General features: G+C 40.3%; 1 protein-coding gene across 3 annotated transcripts in view; it reads right to left on the minus strand.

Moving 5' to 3' along the window:
* The window catches only part of wdr33.S (WD repeat domain 33 S homeolog), a 57,680-nt gene extending 49,168 nt beyond the window's left edge, over positions 1-8,512 (minus strand). For 2 of the 3 annotated variants that reach the window (XM_018265816.2, XM_018265815.2), the window contains exon 1: positions 8,268-8,512. The gene's annotated coding sequence lies outside the window, so the exon portion shown is untranslated. The remainder of the gene's footprint in view (positions 1-8,267) is intronic. The other variant, XM_018265814.2, reaches the window with a different exon arrangement.
* Positions 8,513-14,522: the final 6,010 nt, after the last annotated feature.

Genomic DNA, 14,522 nt, shown 5'->3' on the forward strand with positions numbered 1-14,522 from the left:
CTGCTGTAATGTTAAGCCTGGTTAGATTAAGTCAGATGGTGTTTTTGTTCATGCATCATCAGTAGATGTATTCCAATGAGAAGAAAGACTTTAAACTGCAGTAGGTGTTTAGGATCCCAGTACAACTATATCCCATATAGCCCTGAACTAAGGTGGCCATAGACACACAGATCCTATCGTATGAATCGAGGATTCGTACGATTTTCGGATCGTGTGTGGTGTGTGCCGACGGCGGAGATCGGTCGTTTGGTCGATCTGTCAGGTTTGATTTTGACCCGACCAATCCCGCCGGAGCCCACGGCACATACGGCCGAACAATCAGATTATACCTGATATAGCCATGTTTGTTAATGGCATATCGGGGAAAGATCTGCTCGTTTGCCGATGTTGCCAAACGAGCGGATCTTTGCATCTATGGCCACCTTTAGAATCGGTTTGGGTTTTTTTTACATAAGATAATGTTCTGAGGCAAGGAAATACAAAAGCATTGAAGAACACCAATATTTATAAGGGTAAACTAAATCATACTGCATAGCTGAGCTGGCTTACAATGAACAGTGCTTGTTTCAGAAATTAAATTCAAAACACAAATCCCAAATGTTGGTATTTGAAAGCTGGAAAGAGGTGGAAAACAATGCAAAAATATAAAAGAGCACCAAGTGAACATTGAACGTAGGTTATCTATAATTTAAGAGTTAAGAAATACATGAAATATAAGTGGAAAATGTGTATAATCTACAGACGCCAATAGATAATTATAATATATATTTTAATAAAATAGCCAACGTGTACAATGGTAATGCAGAGTTTGGGCTAACCAATAGAACACAGACGAATCAGAAATGAACAAGATGGTGTCTCAACAACTCCACCAGGCTAATGTCATTCCATAAATATTCTGCCCTGGCTGACAATGTTCCATCTAACCAGATAAATCAAACAACTGTCAAAACAGTAACCTGCGGGGCCAAGTCAGAGTTATAATCAACAATGATGTCCAAAGGTCTCCTTACAAAACATGCCCCTGGCCTTCATTCAACTTCCCAAATGCAGCATTGGCTTCACACCAAAAGGCAGAAATGGAGATGTCATCTATGAGAAGTCTGTGCTAACTGCGAGTGACAAATCTAAAAATACCTTAATCAGTGTGAATAACAGGCAGAAAAAAAATATGAAATCTTCTTTTGCATCTTCCGGTGATTACACAATTCATACATTTTACCTCAATCCATTACCCTAAAGCAGCAATCCCCAACTGACCCTTTGGATGTTGCTACCAGTGGTCTCCAAGCAGGTGCTTCTCTTTAAATTCCTGTCTTAAAAGGATACTGTCATGGGACATGTTTTTTTCAAAATGCAATCAGTTAAAGTGGACCTGTCACCCAGACACAAAAATCTGTATAATAAAAGTCTTTTCAAATTAAACATGAAATCCAATTTCTATTTTTTATTAAAGCATTCATAGCTGTTGTAAGCTCATTTAAAAATCTCATCTGTCAATCAAATATTGTCTGCCCCTCCTCTATGCCAGTGGCATAGAGGCGGGGCAGACAATTACTTTCCCTTTCCATTCAGCACTTCCTAGATGTCACTGCTCTCCCCACATTCCCCCATTCTCTTAACCATTTAATTGTGTAACCAGGGCATGGAAATGGACATTGGGTCCCCCATTCTGGTGCACAAACAAGATTCTGAGATGATACAAGGCTTGTCTTAATAACACTGTGCACAAAATGGCTGCTGCCTGCTTGCTATAATTTTGAAATCCCAGACTGAAGGAAACAAGATTCAAATAATTTATATAGTGTAATTAAAGTTCATTTTGCTTGACTAATGTTATAAAATTGGATTTTGAATAATTTCTTTGGGTGACGGGTCCCCTTTAATAGTGCTGCTCCATCAGACTTCTGAACTGAAATCCATTTTTCAAAAGAGCAAACTGATTTTTTTTTATATTTAATTTTGAAGTCTGACATGGGGCTAGACATATTGTCAGTTTTCCAGGTGCCTCCAGTCGTGCAACATGTACTCTGATAAACTTCAGTCACTCTTTACTGCTGCACTGCAAGTTGGAGTCATATCACACCCTCCCCCCCAGCAAACCATCAGCAGAACAATGGGATGGTAACCAGTTAACAGCTCCCTGGTAGATATAAGAACAGCACTCTAATAAAAACCCATATCTCACTGCGACTCCAGTTACATGGAGTAGGAGAAACAATAGCCTGCCTGTAAGCAGTTCCATCCTGGCAGTGCTGGCTCTTTCTGAAAGCACATGACCAGGCGAAATGACCTGAGATAGCTGCCTACACATCGATATTGGGTTAGGATAGAAATTTTACATGGTTGAGTGAATTATTTGCAGTGTAAACAGTGTAATTTTATATAAAAAAACGACACCATGAAATCATGACATTATTTTACACTTGAATGTGGCTCACAAGTAAAAAAAAGTCTGGGGACCCCTACCCTAAAGGTTAACACAAACAAAATAAATGGCCTAACAGCATTTATACACGAGAGTCACATAGGTAGAATTCTGGCAAAAATGTATAGAAATCTGAATACATGTGCTACAAACAACAACAGTTTAACATTTTCAAATAAAAAGGTTTATGTAAAAGGTTCACACTTTTTGAAAATTGTGTAATTTTCAAAAGTGCGGACTAAGAACATTATGGGGCAAATTTATCAAGGGTCGTATAGTAAATTCGCATTTTCAAGGATCAAAATTCACACATTCCATACCATGGCAACAGTCCAAATTCTAATATTCGCCACCTAAAAACTGCCGAGTTCATGTACCATTTGGAGATGTTAATAGCTTTCTTGACATTCTAGAAAGCTATTAATTCTATTCATACGAATCGAATACAATTCAAATTTTTCAGGTCAGAACCATTTAATCGATTAGCCATTCAAATTTTTTTCTTAAATAAACTCCCAGTCGAATTGTGAGTACAGGTATATGTGAATTGAAAAGAATTCACATGAATTTGAAATTCGACATTTGATGGATGGGCCTCAATATATAAAGACACTTCCAGGGCATTTTCCTGGTGTTCCATTCTCTTTTATTAATTATCATGGTCTACAATGCATAGAATATAAGAAATTAAGAAAATTAAGAACACCAAGGTTACTAGAAATAGCTAACTTACACGAAGAACATTCTTCCTTAAATAATGAAAAATTATAATTCTAAGGAACTTTTTAATTAAAAATTTTCAGCAGTTTTAAACTTATTTATAAATGTCTTTGCAATGGTAAATATGATTGCAAACTTCTTTTTCTGATTCTGGATCTTAAAACAATGCAGCGGAAGTCAGTTCTCTTGCAGGTCTGTTAATCAGCTGGATTCTACAACATTGATTCAAAGGTCAGAACCAGCAGTGCAGAGAAAAATCAAGGCATGGAGAGAAACTGTTTTCAATAAAATTACCTAGACGTATGTACCGTTTTATTATAGATGCATACAAATAAATATAAATAGAAAATGACCCAATACATACATATCCAAGAACACTAACATCTAGACCGGAGTAGTGAAGTTTAGAAGCGAAAATGATACCTATAGACTCTAATGGGTGAAAAAAAATTGTTGCTCATCAAAATAAATTGTAGCCCATAGACTTTAATCTATTTTTTTTTTAATTTTCGCTGTTATGCATATTTTCGGCAAAGCAAAATGGATCAGATTCGACCATTACTAGAACTGAGAACAATATGAAGCCTTGTATTATTATAAAACCTCACTTTAACAGAAAATATCTTACCTTCATCCTGAAACACCTACCGCCCCAGGAATCTGCTCTAACGGTCCCTGTAGACTATGAACTTTTAATTTGCATTCAGACAGCAAGATTTTTTTCTTTAAAGGAACAGTAACATCAAAACATAAAAATATTTTAAAGTAATGATAATGCAATGTACTGTTGTCCTGCAAACTCTACAATAGATTATATAAACAAGCTGCTATGTAGCAACGGGGGCAGTAATTCAAGCACAGGATAGACAACTGCTAAGCCCTGTAGAATCCCACGGTTTATCATAGAGCTCATCTGTTATCTACGGTGTAACCTGTGTCATTTTTCCCTTTTCAACTTTGAATGGCTGCCTCCATGGATACACGGCAGCTTGTTTATATAAACTATAGTAGTAGTTATATGAAAGATTAACAGTGACTGCAATATCACACAGCGCCCTCTGTTGGTTATATGAAAGAATAACAGTGACTGCAATATCACACAGCACCCTCTGTTGGTTATATGAAAGAATAACAGTGACTGCAATATCTCACAGCGCCCTCTGTTGGTTATATGAAAGAATAACAGTGACTGCAATATCACACAGCACCCTCTGTTGGTTATATGAAAGAATAACAGTGACTGCAATATCACACAGCGCCATTTGTTGGTTATATGGAAGAATAACAGTGACTGCAATATCACACAGTGCCCTCTGTTGGTTATATGAAAGAATAACAGTGATGGCAATATCAAACAGCACCATCTGCACATGGTAGTGGGACAGTGGGACAATGCACACAGTACTCCGTTTGGCAATTCTCTGTCACCATCAACTTTGCAAAGAAGTCCGGTTGATCGCTGGGGGGGTCGCTTTGGCAGAATGTCTGCTTCTGGGAGAAAGGACTGTAGTTGTGTCTAGGCTTATACTAGAGTCAATAAGTTTTCCCAGTTTTCGTAGGTTAAATTAGGTACCTCGGCTTATATTCAAGTATATACGGTAACATTATACAATCTCTGCAACATAAGGGCAGTAACTGTATGATCTGACTGTACTTAATACCCCCCCAATTTGTGTCTGGAAGCTACCCTTCCATTTAGACTGTAAGCTCAACAGGGAAGGGTCCCCCATCCTTTTGTCTCCTTTACACTAAGCACTTAAATCTGTATTGTAACTGTACTATTTATGTGTAATGTACTTTTGTACTTATTTGTATTTACTATTGCAATGACTCCCTTGTTAGTTATACTAGTTTTTTGTTCTGATGTACAGTGTTACAGTATTTTGCCATCAAGGAGCACTACACAAATAAAAATATACATACATACTTATTTGAACCATTATCTCAAAGCTACGTAAACTACTGAAACTAAGTTTACAAAAAAAAAAAAAGATGATGGTAGAAAGTGGCATAATGGAAAGAATTTTGATTGTAATGGTTCCCTCTGAAAGGCCTGCTACAATCAGAAAGTCTGAGTACAAGCTTAGAACTGAAGGTGGAAATAAGAACAGTATACTTTAATTCTTTAGGAGCTATGGTAAGCAGAGAGATTTTGGTGCCCACAATTTCTAGCAGAATTTGGCAGGGTCACTTCACCTACAGTTCCACAGAATTGGCAACAGCCTGAAAGCACTCAACCTGTCAAAGAAGTTACCTTGTTTGGTGAGGTTTTCTGGCGAACACATCTGGACCCAATTTGACCACCCACAAGCTGGGCAAAAATTAGGCTGAACTGGATCATAGGGGGAGTCTACAAAACCCCTCAGATGTGTAGCGTATGAACAGGCCAACACGGTCATTTTTGGCCTGTCCCTAACCCTCATACATGGTCCAATAAGCCGTTGACTGAAAGGACCAAGTTTGTAGCTTTTATCCCTTGTAAAGCTGGCCATAGATGTTAGGATTTTTAAAAGATCTTTTCGTTATCGTAAGACCAAGCTTATCTTGAAACGACTGTTTAAATGTATGATTTGAACATCAACTAAAAAGACCATTTCAAGCGATGTTGTCTAGTTGAAGCTACGAAAACTGAGGGTAGCTGCCTGCTTGGCCCTGCAAACAATGGCACAATGGATAGATTTCACTGTGCCTGATGAAAATTTTCTAACCTGGCCAATCAATTTTGTGACGGGTGGACGAAAAAACGTTAGATGCACAATTGTTTGATTCTCACTAACCTCACGATCATTTGATGGATTGGTTGGATTGCACTGAAATCAGTCGTTCATCAAAGAAAAATCTTTGCGTCTATGGGGGGGCTTTAGTGTAAAATTTGATCATTGCCATTCTTTAGTTACTGCTTGTGGTCTGTTTAATTCTGGAAATATTACCAGCTCACCATTTGGAACAAATAATGTACAAGTTTCAATAAACAGACTAAATTTTCAGAAGCTTCTCTGCAAACTTGATTTATTGTGCCGTCGTATACAACACCCCTTTTATCAAATGTGATGGTGGGAGGACTCCAAAGCAAGTGTAGGACGACACAGAAAACCAAATTTGCAGAGAACCGTCTTCAGGTCTAGTCTGTTTATTCAAAGTAGGGATGCACCGAATCCAGGATTCTGCTTTTTTCTGCAGGATTCGGCAGAATCCTTCTGGCCGGCCAAACAGAATCTGAATTTGCATATAGAAGCAGGGAAATCGTATGACTTTTTGTCACAAAACATGAAAGTGTTAGAGGGATGGAAGACAAATTATGAGGGTAGACGGTCAAGGTTGGTCTTGTTCTCTCTGGGAAAAAGGCGCTTGCGAGGGGACATGATTACACTTTACAAGTACATTAGAGGACATTATAGACAAATAGCAGGGGACCTTTTTACCCATAAAGTGGATCACTGCACCAGAGGCCACCCCTTTAGACTAGAAGAAAAGAACTTTCATTTGAAGCAACGTAGGGGGTTCTTCACAGTCAGGACAGTGAGGTTGTGGAATGCACCAGGTGATGGCTGATTCAGTTAATGCCTTTAAATGTGGTTTGGATGATTTTTTGGACAGACATAAAAGGCTATTGTGATACTAAACTCTATAGTTGGTATAGATATGGGTATATAGAATTTATGTGAAAGTAGGGAGGGGTGTGTGTATGGATGCTGGGTTTTCATTTGTAGGGGATGAACTTGATGGACTTTGTCTTTTTTCAACCCGATTTAACTATGTAATTTAACTATGTTTTCCCCTTTCCACCCTTAATTTGCATAAGCAAATTAGGATTTGTTCAGTATCCAGCCAAATTTTTCGCAAAGGATTCAGGGGGTTCGGCAGAATCCAAAAGAGTGGATTGGGTGCATCCCTAATTTAAAGCTATACATTGGTATATTATCAGCCCCTGTACAGTCATCTTTAAAGGGATACTGTCATGGGAAATACATTTTTTTTCAAAATGAATCAGTTAATAGTGCTGCTCCAGAAGAATTCTGCACTGAAATCCATTTCTCAAAAGAGCAAACAGATTTTTTTATATTCAATTTTGAAATCTAACATGGGGCTAGACATTTTGTCAATTTCCCAGCTGCCCCTGTTCATGTGACTTGTGCCTGCACTTTAGGAGAGAAATGCTTTCTGGCAGGCTGCTGTTTTTCCTTCTCAATGTAACTGAATGTGTCTCAGTGGGACATGGGTTTTTACTATTGAGTGCTGTTCTTAGATCTACCAGACAGCTGTTATCTTGTGTTAGGGAGCTGTTATCTGGTTACCTTCCCATTGTTCTTTTGTTTGGCAGCTGGGGGGAAAAGGGAGGGGGGTGATATCACTCCGACTTGCAGTACAGCAGTAAAGAGTGATTGAAGTTTATCAGAGCACAAGTCACATGACTTGGGGCAGCTGGGAAATTGACAATATGTCTAGCCCCATGTCAGATTTCAAAACTGTATATAAAAAAATCTGTTTGCTCTTTTGAGAAATGGATTTCAATGCAGAATTCTGCTGGAGCAGCACTATTAACTGATTCATTTTGAAAAAATGTTTTTTTCCCATGACAGTATCCCTTTAAGAACAATTGTTAGGTGACTAATAAACACAGCCCACCATGTTCTCCAGAGCTAATCACCTTAGAATCAATTACACAAGAGCTGCCATAGAGAGAAATAAGATGCAATGTTGGCTATTCGCTACATGTGTTGCGCTAACAGCTGGGAGTAAAAAAAAAAAATCGGTGTTAAAACAAATTGCGAGGTAGCAGTAATGTGGTTAAACAAAACCTCAACTGGAGAGACGGTGCTTGCGTTCCAAACAAGACAAGTCACGACTATACAACCAAATGGTCTAACATGTAAACCCCTCGCTCTTATTGAACGACATATTTGACATTCCTCGTACGGCCTTCGGTTCCTTACAGGACGGTCGCACCGTACGGCAACTACAGATTTAAAGAAAACAAAAACGTAAATGGTGGAGTCTAACACAGCAGTTAAGAGCGGCCGAGTGACAAGGTGTGTGGAGTGTTTTGAACTGTATCGGTGACCACCTGATCGCGCGGTTCTAACCCGGCACACTGTTCCTTGCCAGGCCTCCTTCTCACCTGAACAAACTGAGGCTGCACAATAAATGACTACATCCGTCTTTACACCCTCCTTAGGCTCCGACCAGCGGCTGCAATATTTAGACTCCGGTACCCTCGGGGGCAAAGGCCCTTGGTGTTGTTTATGTTTTACACGAACCCGCCGCTCCAGGCCTGAAGCCCGACCGCCATTTCCAAGCCGCACTCTGCGCAGCGCCGTCAGACGCACGTGACGTCATCACCTTGGCGCCACCAGCGCTAGGGCGGGGATTAGTTTGCGTCGGCTCTATAAAATAATGCCAATGATTTATTCTATGGAAGCGACTAGTTCCTATCCCTGGAAAGGACCGTCCCTCTAGTGCAGTGATCCCCAACCAGTAGCTCGTGAGCAACATGTTGCTCTCCAACCCCTTGTATGTTGCTCTCAGGGTCCTCAAAGAAGGGGCTTATTTTTGAGCCAATTATAGCCCTTATTTGGCACCCCAAGGGACTTTTTCATGCTTTTGTTGCTCCCCAACTCTTTTTACATTTGAATGTGGCTCACGGGTTAAAAAGGTTGGGGACCCCTGCTCTAGTGGATAGGAAATAGATGATTCATATGGCAGTGAGCTCGTTTCTATCTCTAGAAAGGTGGTGGGTGTTACCAGGAAAGTATAGGAATTAATCCAGTCTATAATGAGAAAGCTAAATGTCATCCAGTACAAGGACCTTCAAAGTAAGGTCCCAAATAAGGATAGATTTTAGTCAGTTCTAATAGAACTGGCTATTTCTCATCCCTATAAAGGCCCTCTCAATATAATAACCTTTTGGTATGATAAATAGATAGAAAACTATTTGCAACTCATTAAAGGACATATTTCTGCCATTTTTAGAGCTAGTACTTAGTTATTCATATATAAGATGAGTGAAATCCATCATCTGTGTTAGACTGTTTTACTGCTATTTCATATTGCATACCTCCCAACATTTTGGAAGTAAAAAGAGGGACAAAAAATTTTTTTCCTCATGTAGCGCAGCAATTTTTTGACCACACCCCTTTATGTGGCCACACCCCCTAATTACCATGTTTGTTTTACAAAATTTGGCAGGTTATGAAAGTTTGAAAATATTTCTCCTTATCTAAACTGTTTTTGTGTCTCAGAATTGTTACAAAGTATCTTATTTGCACCTGTTAGCTGTTCTGGGCTCTCTGCTAAAAGCCAATTAAGTGAGAAACTTTGTTTCTTTTTCTGGCTGTTCAGTGCAGAGAAAAGAGGGACTTTCCAGTACAAATGAGGGACTGCGGGTTGAGCTGTCAAAAGAGGGACTGTCCCTCCGAAAAAGGGACAGTTGGGAGGTATTCATATGAGGTCCAGTAAAGGGATAGAAACTAGTGAGTTCATACAAGCTAATTCTCATCCTGTCTATGGACCTTCTATAACAGTACAGGGACCATCTGTATTTGGCAAAAACCTGACAGGTAGAAACTAGTTCATATAAGAACAAGCTAATTTCTATCCTATCTAAGGACCTTCTCTAACGGTACAGGAACCATCTGTATTAGGCAAAAACCTGACAGGTTCAGTAAAGGGATAGAAACTAGCAGTAACGTTACTAGAGTCTTCCAGGCCACAGCGCAGGATGTGCACCCGGGCCCCTCCCCACCCCTCTAGATGTGCGGATTACTTACCACCGCGATTTTTGGCGGGACTACCGCACTGCAGCGTGATCTCCGGCGGGCCCTGGGGGGAGAACGGACCATGGTGCAATTACACCCCCTGCTCCCCCGGTACTTAAGCCATTATAAACTAGACAGTTCATATAAGAACAAGCTAATTCCTATCCTGTCTAAGGACCTTCTCTAACAGTAGAGAAACCATCTGTATTAGGCAAATACCTGACAGGTCCAGTAAAGGGATAGAAACTAGGGTAATTCTAGGTAATTCCTATCCTGTCTAAGGCTAAGGCCACACTAGGCGATAGCGCCGCGATTTGACTCGCGGCGACTTTTCGCCGCGACTTTTAAGCCGCAATCGATGGGGAAACTTTTGCGCTGGCGTCTATGGGGAATCGCGAAAAATCGCCAGCGTAAAAACACACGCGGCGATCTTTTCTCTACTGTCGCTCGAAATTGCCTCGCTAGGCGATTTCGAGCGACAATAGAAAAAAGATCGCTGCGTGTGTTTTTACGCTGGCGATTCCCCATAGACGCCAGCGCAAAAGTTTCCCCAGCGATTGCGGCTTAAAAGTCGCGGCGAAAAGTCGCCGCGAGTCAAATCGCGGCGCTATCGCCTAGTGTGGCCTTAGCCTAAGGACCTTCTCTAACAGAGCCATTGACATACACCATAGAACTGCTCCTAGGTACCAGGGTTTAGCAGTCTACTAAAAATATCCAATTCCAGGTTCCCTCTGCCCAGTTATGACTAAAGTTTATTGGTCCATACAAAATCCTTGAAATTCTAAGTCTGTCAAGGTTTGTTTAGAGCTGTTTTTATGTTTCCATAAACACTACTCTAAATGAGCAGATAGCTATGGTACTGGTTCACTTATAGTGCTATCCCTGAATTCGCAAGTAGGTATGGCCTGTTTCCCCTGTACCTTACCTGGACAAAGGTGATCAGTGGAAGATATTAGTCTGGCTATTTAATTTTTACATGATTTTCTAATAGAAGTAAGGTATGAAGATCCAAATTACAGAAAGATCCATTATCCGGAAAATCGCAGGTCCCGAGCATTCTGGATATCAGGTCCCATACCTGTACTATCAACTAAGGCTGACTTTGACAAGTGTAACATTGTGCAGGGTCTATTTCAAGCCAAGTAGGTAAAGATACCTTTAAACTTCTAAAAATTAACTGAAAAAGGTAATTTTATTTATAATTTTATTGAAAAATAAACATGTAGCAGGATCAGACAAATAATCCACATTTTTAAATATAATTTCCTTTTTCTCTGTAATAATAAAAAGTACCTTGTACTTGATCCAAATAAATATATAATGAATCCTTATTTGAAGCAAAACCAGCCTATTTGGTTTATTCAATGTTTACATGATTTTCTAGTAGACTTAAGGTATGAAGATCCAAATTACGGAAAGATCAATTATCAGGAAAACCCTAGGTCCCGGAGAGAAGAGACCTGAATATGCATAGGAGAGACCTGAATAGAAAGAGGAGTAATAAAAAGTGGCAATAACTATAAATGTGTAGTCTTGCAGAGCATTTGTTTTTACGTGGGGTCAGTAAACCCATTTAAGGCAAACAACCCCAAGTGGGATTTACAATCACTAGACTTACAAGACTTTGAAATACAAGGGCATACTTTGTTGCACAAAATGTTTCTCCATATCTGTGGCAGTTGTAGTCGGGTTTTATGGTAGGAACATTACATGAAGAGTATGACACACAGCTCTGACACGCATAGGGCAGGCAGAGTATGGCACACACAGGAGGCATAGAGCCGGCAGAGTATGGTACACCCAGGAGCATACGGAAGGCAGTGTATGGCACACACAAGGAGCATAGGGCAGGCAGAGTATGGCACATACAGGGAGCATAGGGAAGGCAGACTACAGATGGAGACAGGGAAACCTATCAGGACGACTCTAATATGAGCAGTTCACAGGCCCGGATTTGTGGAAAGGCCTGGGCCTAGGGCAGCAGAATTTTTTTTATCTCTCACAGTGAAAGCTGCAGGGGTCTGTTCTGAAGCACTCACTGAAGCACTTAGTTACTCGTGTCCAGAGAGTCGCTGACTAAAGGTGGCCGTACACTATTAGAGGTCGCCAAACGAACGGATCTTAACCCGATATGCCCACTAACGGCTGGGCGATATCAAGTTAATCCGAACATTTGGCCCTGGGGCCAAACGATCAGATTACAATGCTGTGAATGGGTGCTGACGGGTCACAGGACCGCATCAACTAGCTGATGCGGTCCTAGATCAAAGAAAAAAATCAAACTTGCTCGATCTATATCTGCCTGATTTTTGGGCTGATATAGATTGGGGGACCCGTTGGGAGCCCCCACACACAGGCAGATAAACTGCCGAATCGGTCTAAAGGACCCATATCAGAAGCTTTAATCTGGCCGTGTTTGGCCACCTTAACTCAGAGTTGGAGAGCTGAAAAGCAGGAAGTTGGGTTCTGTTCTATTCTGTTCGACATCCAATCACTCCAGCCTTTATACATTACATTTTTGGCTAACTATATTGAAAACTTTTTTTTATTTTGCACAGTCTATCTATTTACCCAGTGTTTTAATTTTACACTGAACTGTTCCTTTAATATATATGCTCACAATATTACCCACAAAGCAGTCTGAAGGTAAAGAAACAGACATTTGAACTGCAGATGCTTAAAAAAAAGAAAAGCTTAGGTGCTTTAGGTCGTGAAGCTGACTTCTGGTTCAGCACACAGAGGAATTCAAGCGCCTGTCGCCTTTTCACATTCTGTTATCAAGCACTTTGGAAGTCAGATTGAAGCTAAAGATTTAAAAAGAAAACCAAAGGGGAGAGTAAGCCTGACTTATATAGCAGTTTGGGGGGGAATTAAGTGTTAAGCTAACTTGGTGTTACTGGTCCTTTAAAAAGGTTTAGGGGCAATGATCCTCTCCTTAAATATAAGTCCCTCTCATGACCGTTATCCCATGTTCTATTACTTGACTGGGCGCTCACATTTTCCGTCAGCTCATGAAACACCAAGGCAACAAGTTGTCCATTACATTATTCTCCATTAAGGGAGACTTTCAGTACATGGCAGAAAAGCAAACCTGTTTATGGTTAATGAATATTATATTATTATAGCTGTGTCAGTATGTCTTGCCTTTCATTTTTATCTTGCCATTGTTGCACCGTAATTGTGCGAGAGTAATGGTAAAAAAAGCCCAGCTCCAACAACAATCTTGTAGCTGCATTTGGGTGTCTAAATATTGAATACAGTCTACCTGACATTAATTAATTGTGATCCCCCCTCACCCCACAGATATTCAGAGGCAGTGATCCCTTCAATCCCTTCAATCATCCAGTTGCCCCAAAACCTAAGGTAGAGGTTACAACCTGTACTAAACCTACAATACAAATTGGCAAACCCGGGGATTAAGTTGCAGGTCCTCTCAAGAGTCAGCAGCCACCCACTAGAACCCATTACTACTTTCCCATGTTTGAATTTGCCGCTCACGAATAGGTAAGCCGCAGTGAAGCGGTCACATGGTAGGATCACATGACCGTGACGTCAGGTCCTTTCCTAGGATAGGAACTAGCCGCTACCTTTATTCTATAATCATTTTATTTCGCTGAACAATAACTGACAATTGGCGCTTACCCTCATGTTAAACTAGGCGCATATAAAGTTTGTCTTTATCATTTTAGTGGTGTTATGTACTGGGTATGTCTAGGCAGCTTCATCTCAACTAGTTGCCAGAGCCTTCCCTAGGGGGTGGCAAATCCACAGCAGCTGCACTTAAACCCACACTTCAGTAAGGAAGCTTGGGCCCCATGGATTGCAGAATTGCCTGCTTCTTTATTCTTTCATCAGTATGAAGACCTGTAGTGTATCTTGCACAAGGCCCTCTCAGGACTCCTGGTTTCCTCTTCTTCATGTTTCATATTCACACAGAAAAGGACAATCCTGGAGGTGGTTTCTTATTTTCTCAGTTTCTTTATCAAGCCTTAAATACATTACTGTATTTGCATAGTTTCTTATGTGTGAATGTAACATTTTCATAGAATTGCATGAGGCTGGCTAGTGATACATCATCTGCAGCGACTTGCATTCCCTAAATTCTCCATAAAATAATCCATGAGAGTCCTAAAGGGATACTGTCATGGGAAAAAATTTTTTTTTCAAATTTGAAATATGACACGGGGTTAGGCATATTGTCAATTTCCCAGCTGCCCCAAGTCATGTGACTTGTACCTGCCCTTTAGGAGAGAAATGCTTTCAAAAATTGAATATAAAAAAATCTGTTTGCCCTTTTGAGAAATGGATTTCAGTGTAGAATTCTGCTGGAGTAGCACTATTAACTGATGCGTTTTGAAAAAAACATGTTTACCGATGACAGGATCCCTTTAAGTCTTTTTTACCATAAACCTCCGGGAAGATAGTGAAAGATAAGCTGCTAAAGTGCTTTTATAATAGTAAAGCTATAATGAAATGGACGTAAAATACACTTGTGGAAAATCGCTACGCCTTTTATTCCCTGTCAGGTCATGTCTCTGTGTTTGTAAACAAATATCTAAGAAAAGCTATTCACCGCAGTCGCTGCAGCCCACGTGACTCCTTTCAGCTGACCTTTAGGC

This window comes from Xenopus laevis, chromosome 5S (genome assembly GCF_017654675.1).
Source record: "Xenopus laevis strain J_2021 chromosome 5S, Xenopus_laevis_v10.1, whole genome shotgun sequence".
In the NCBI taxonomy this organism is placed as follows: Eukaryota; Metazoa; Chordata; class Amphibia; order Anura; family Pipidae; genus Xenopus; species Xenopus laevis.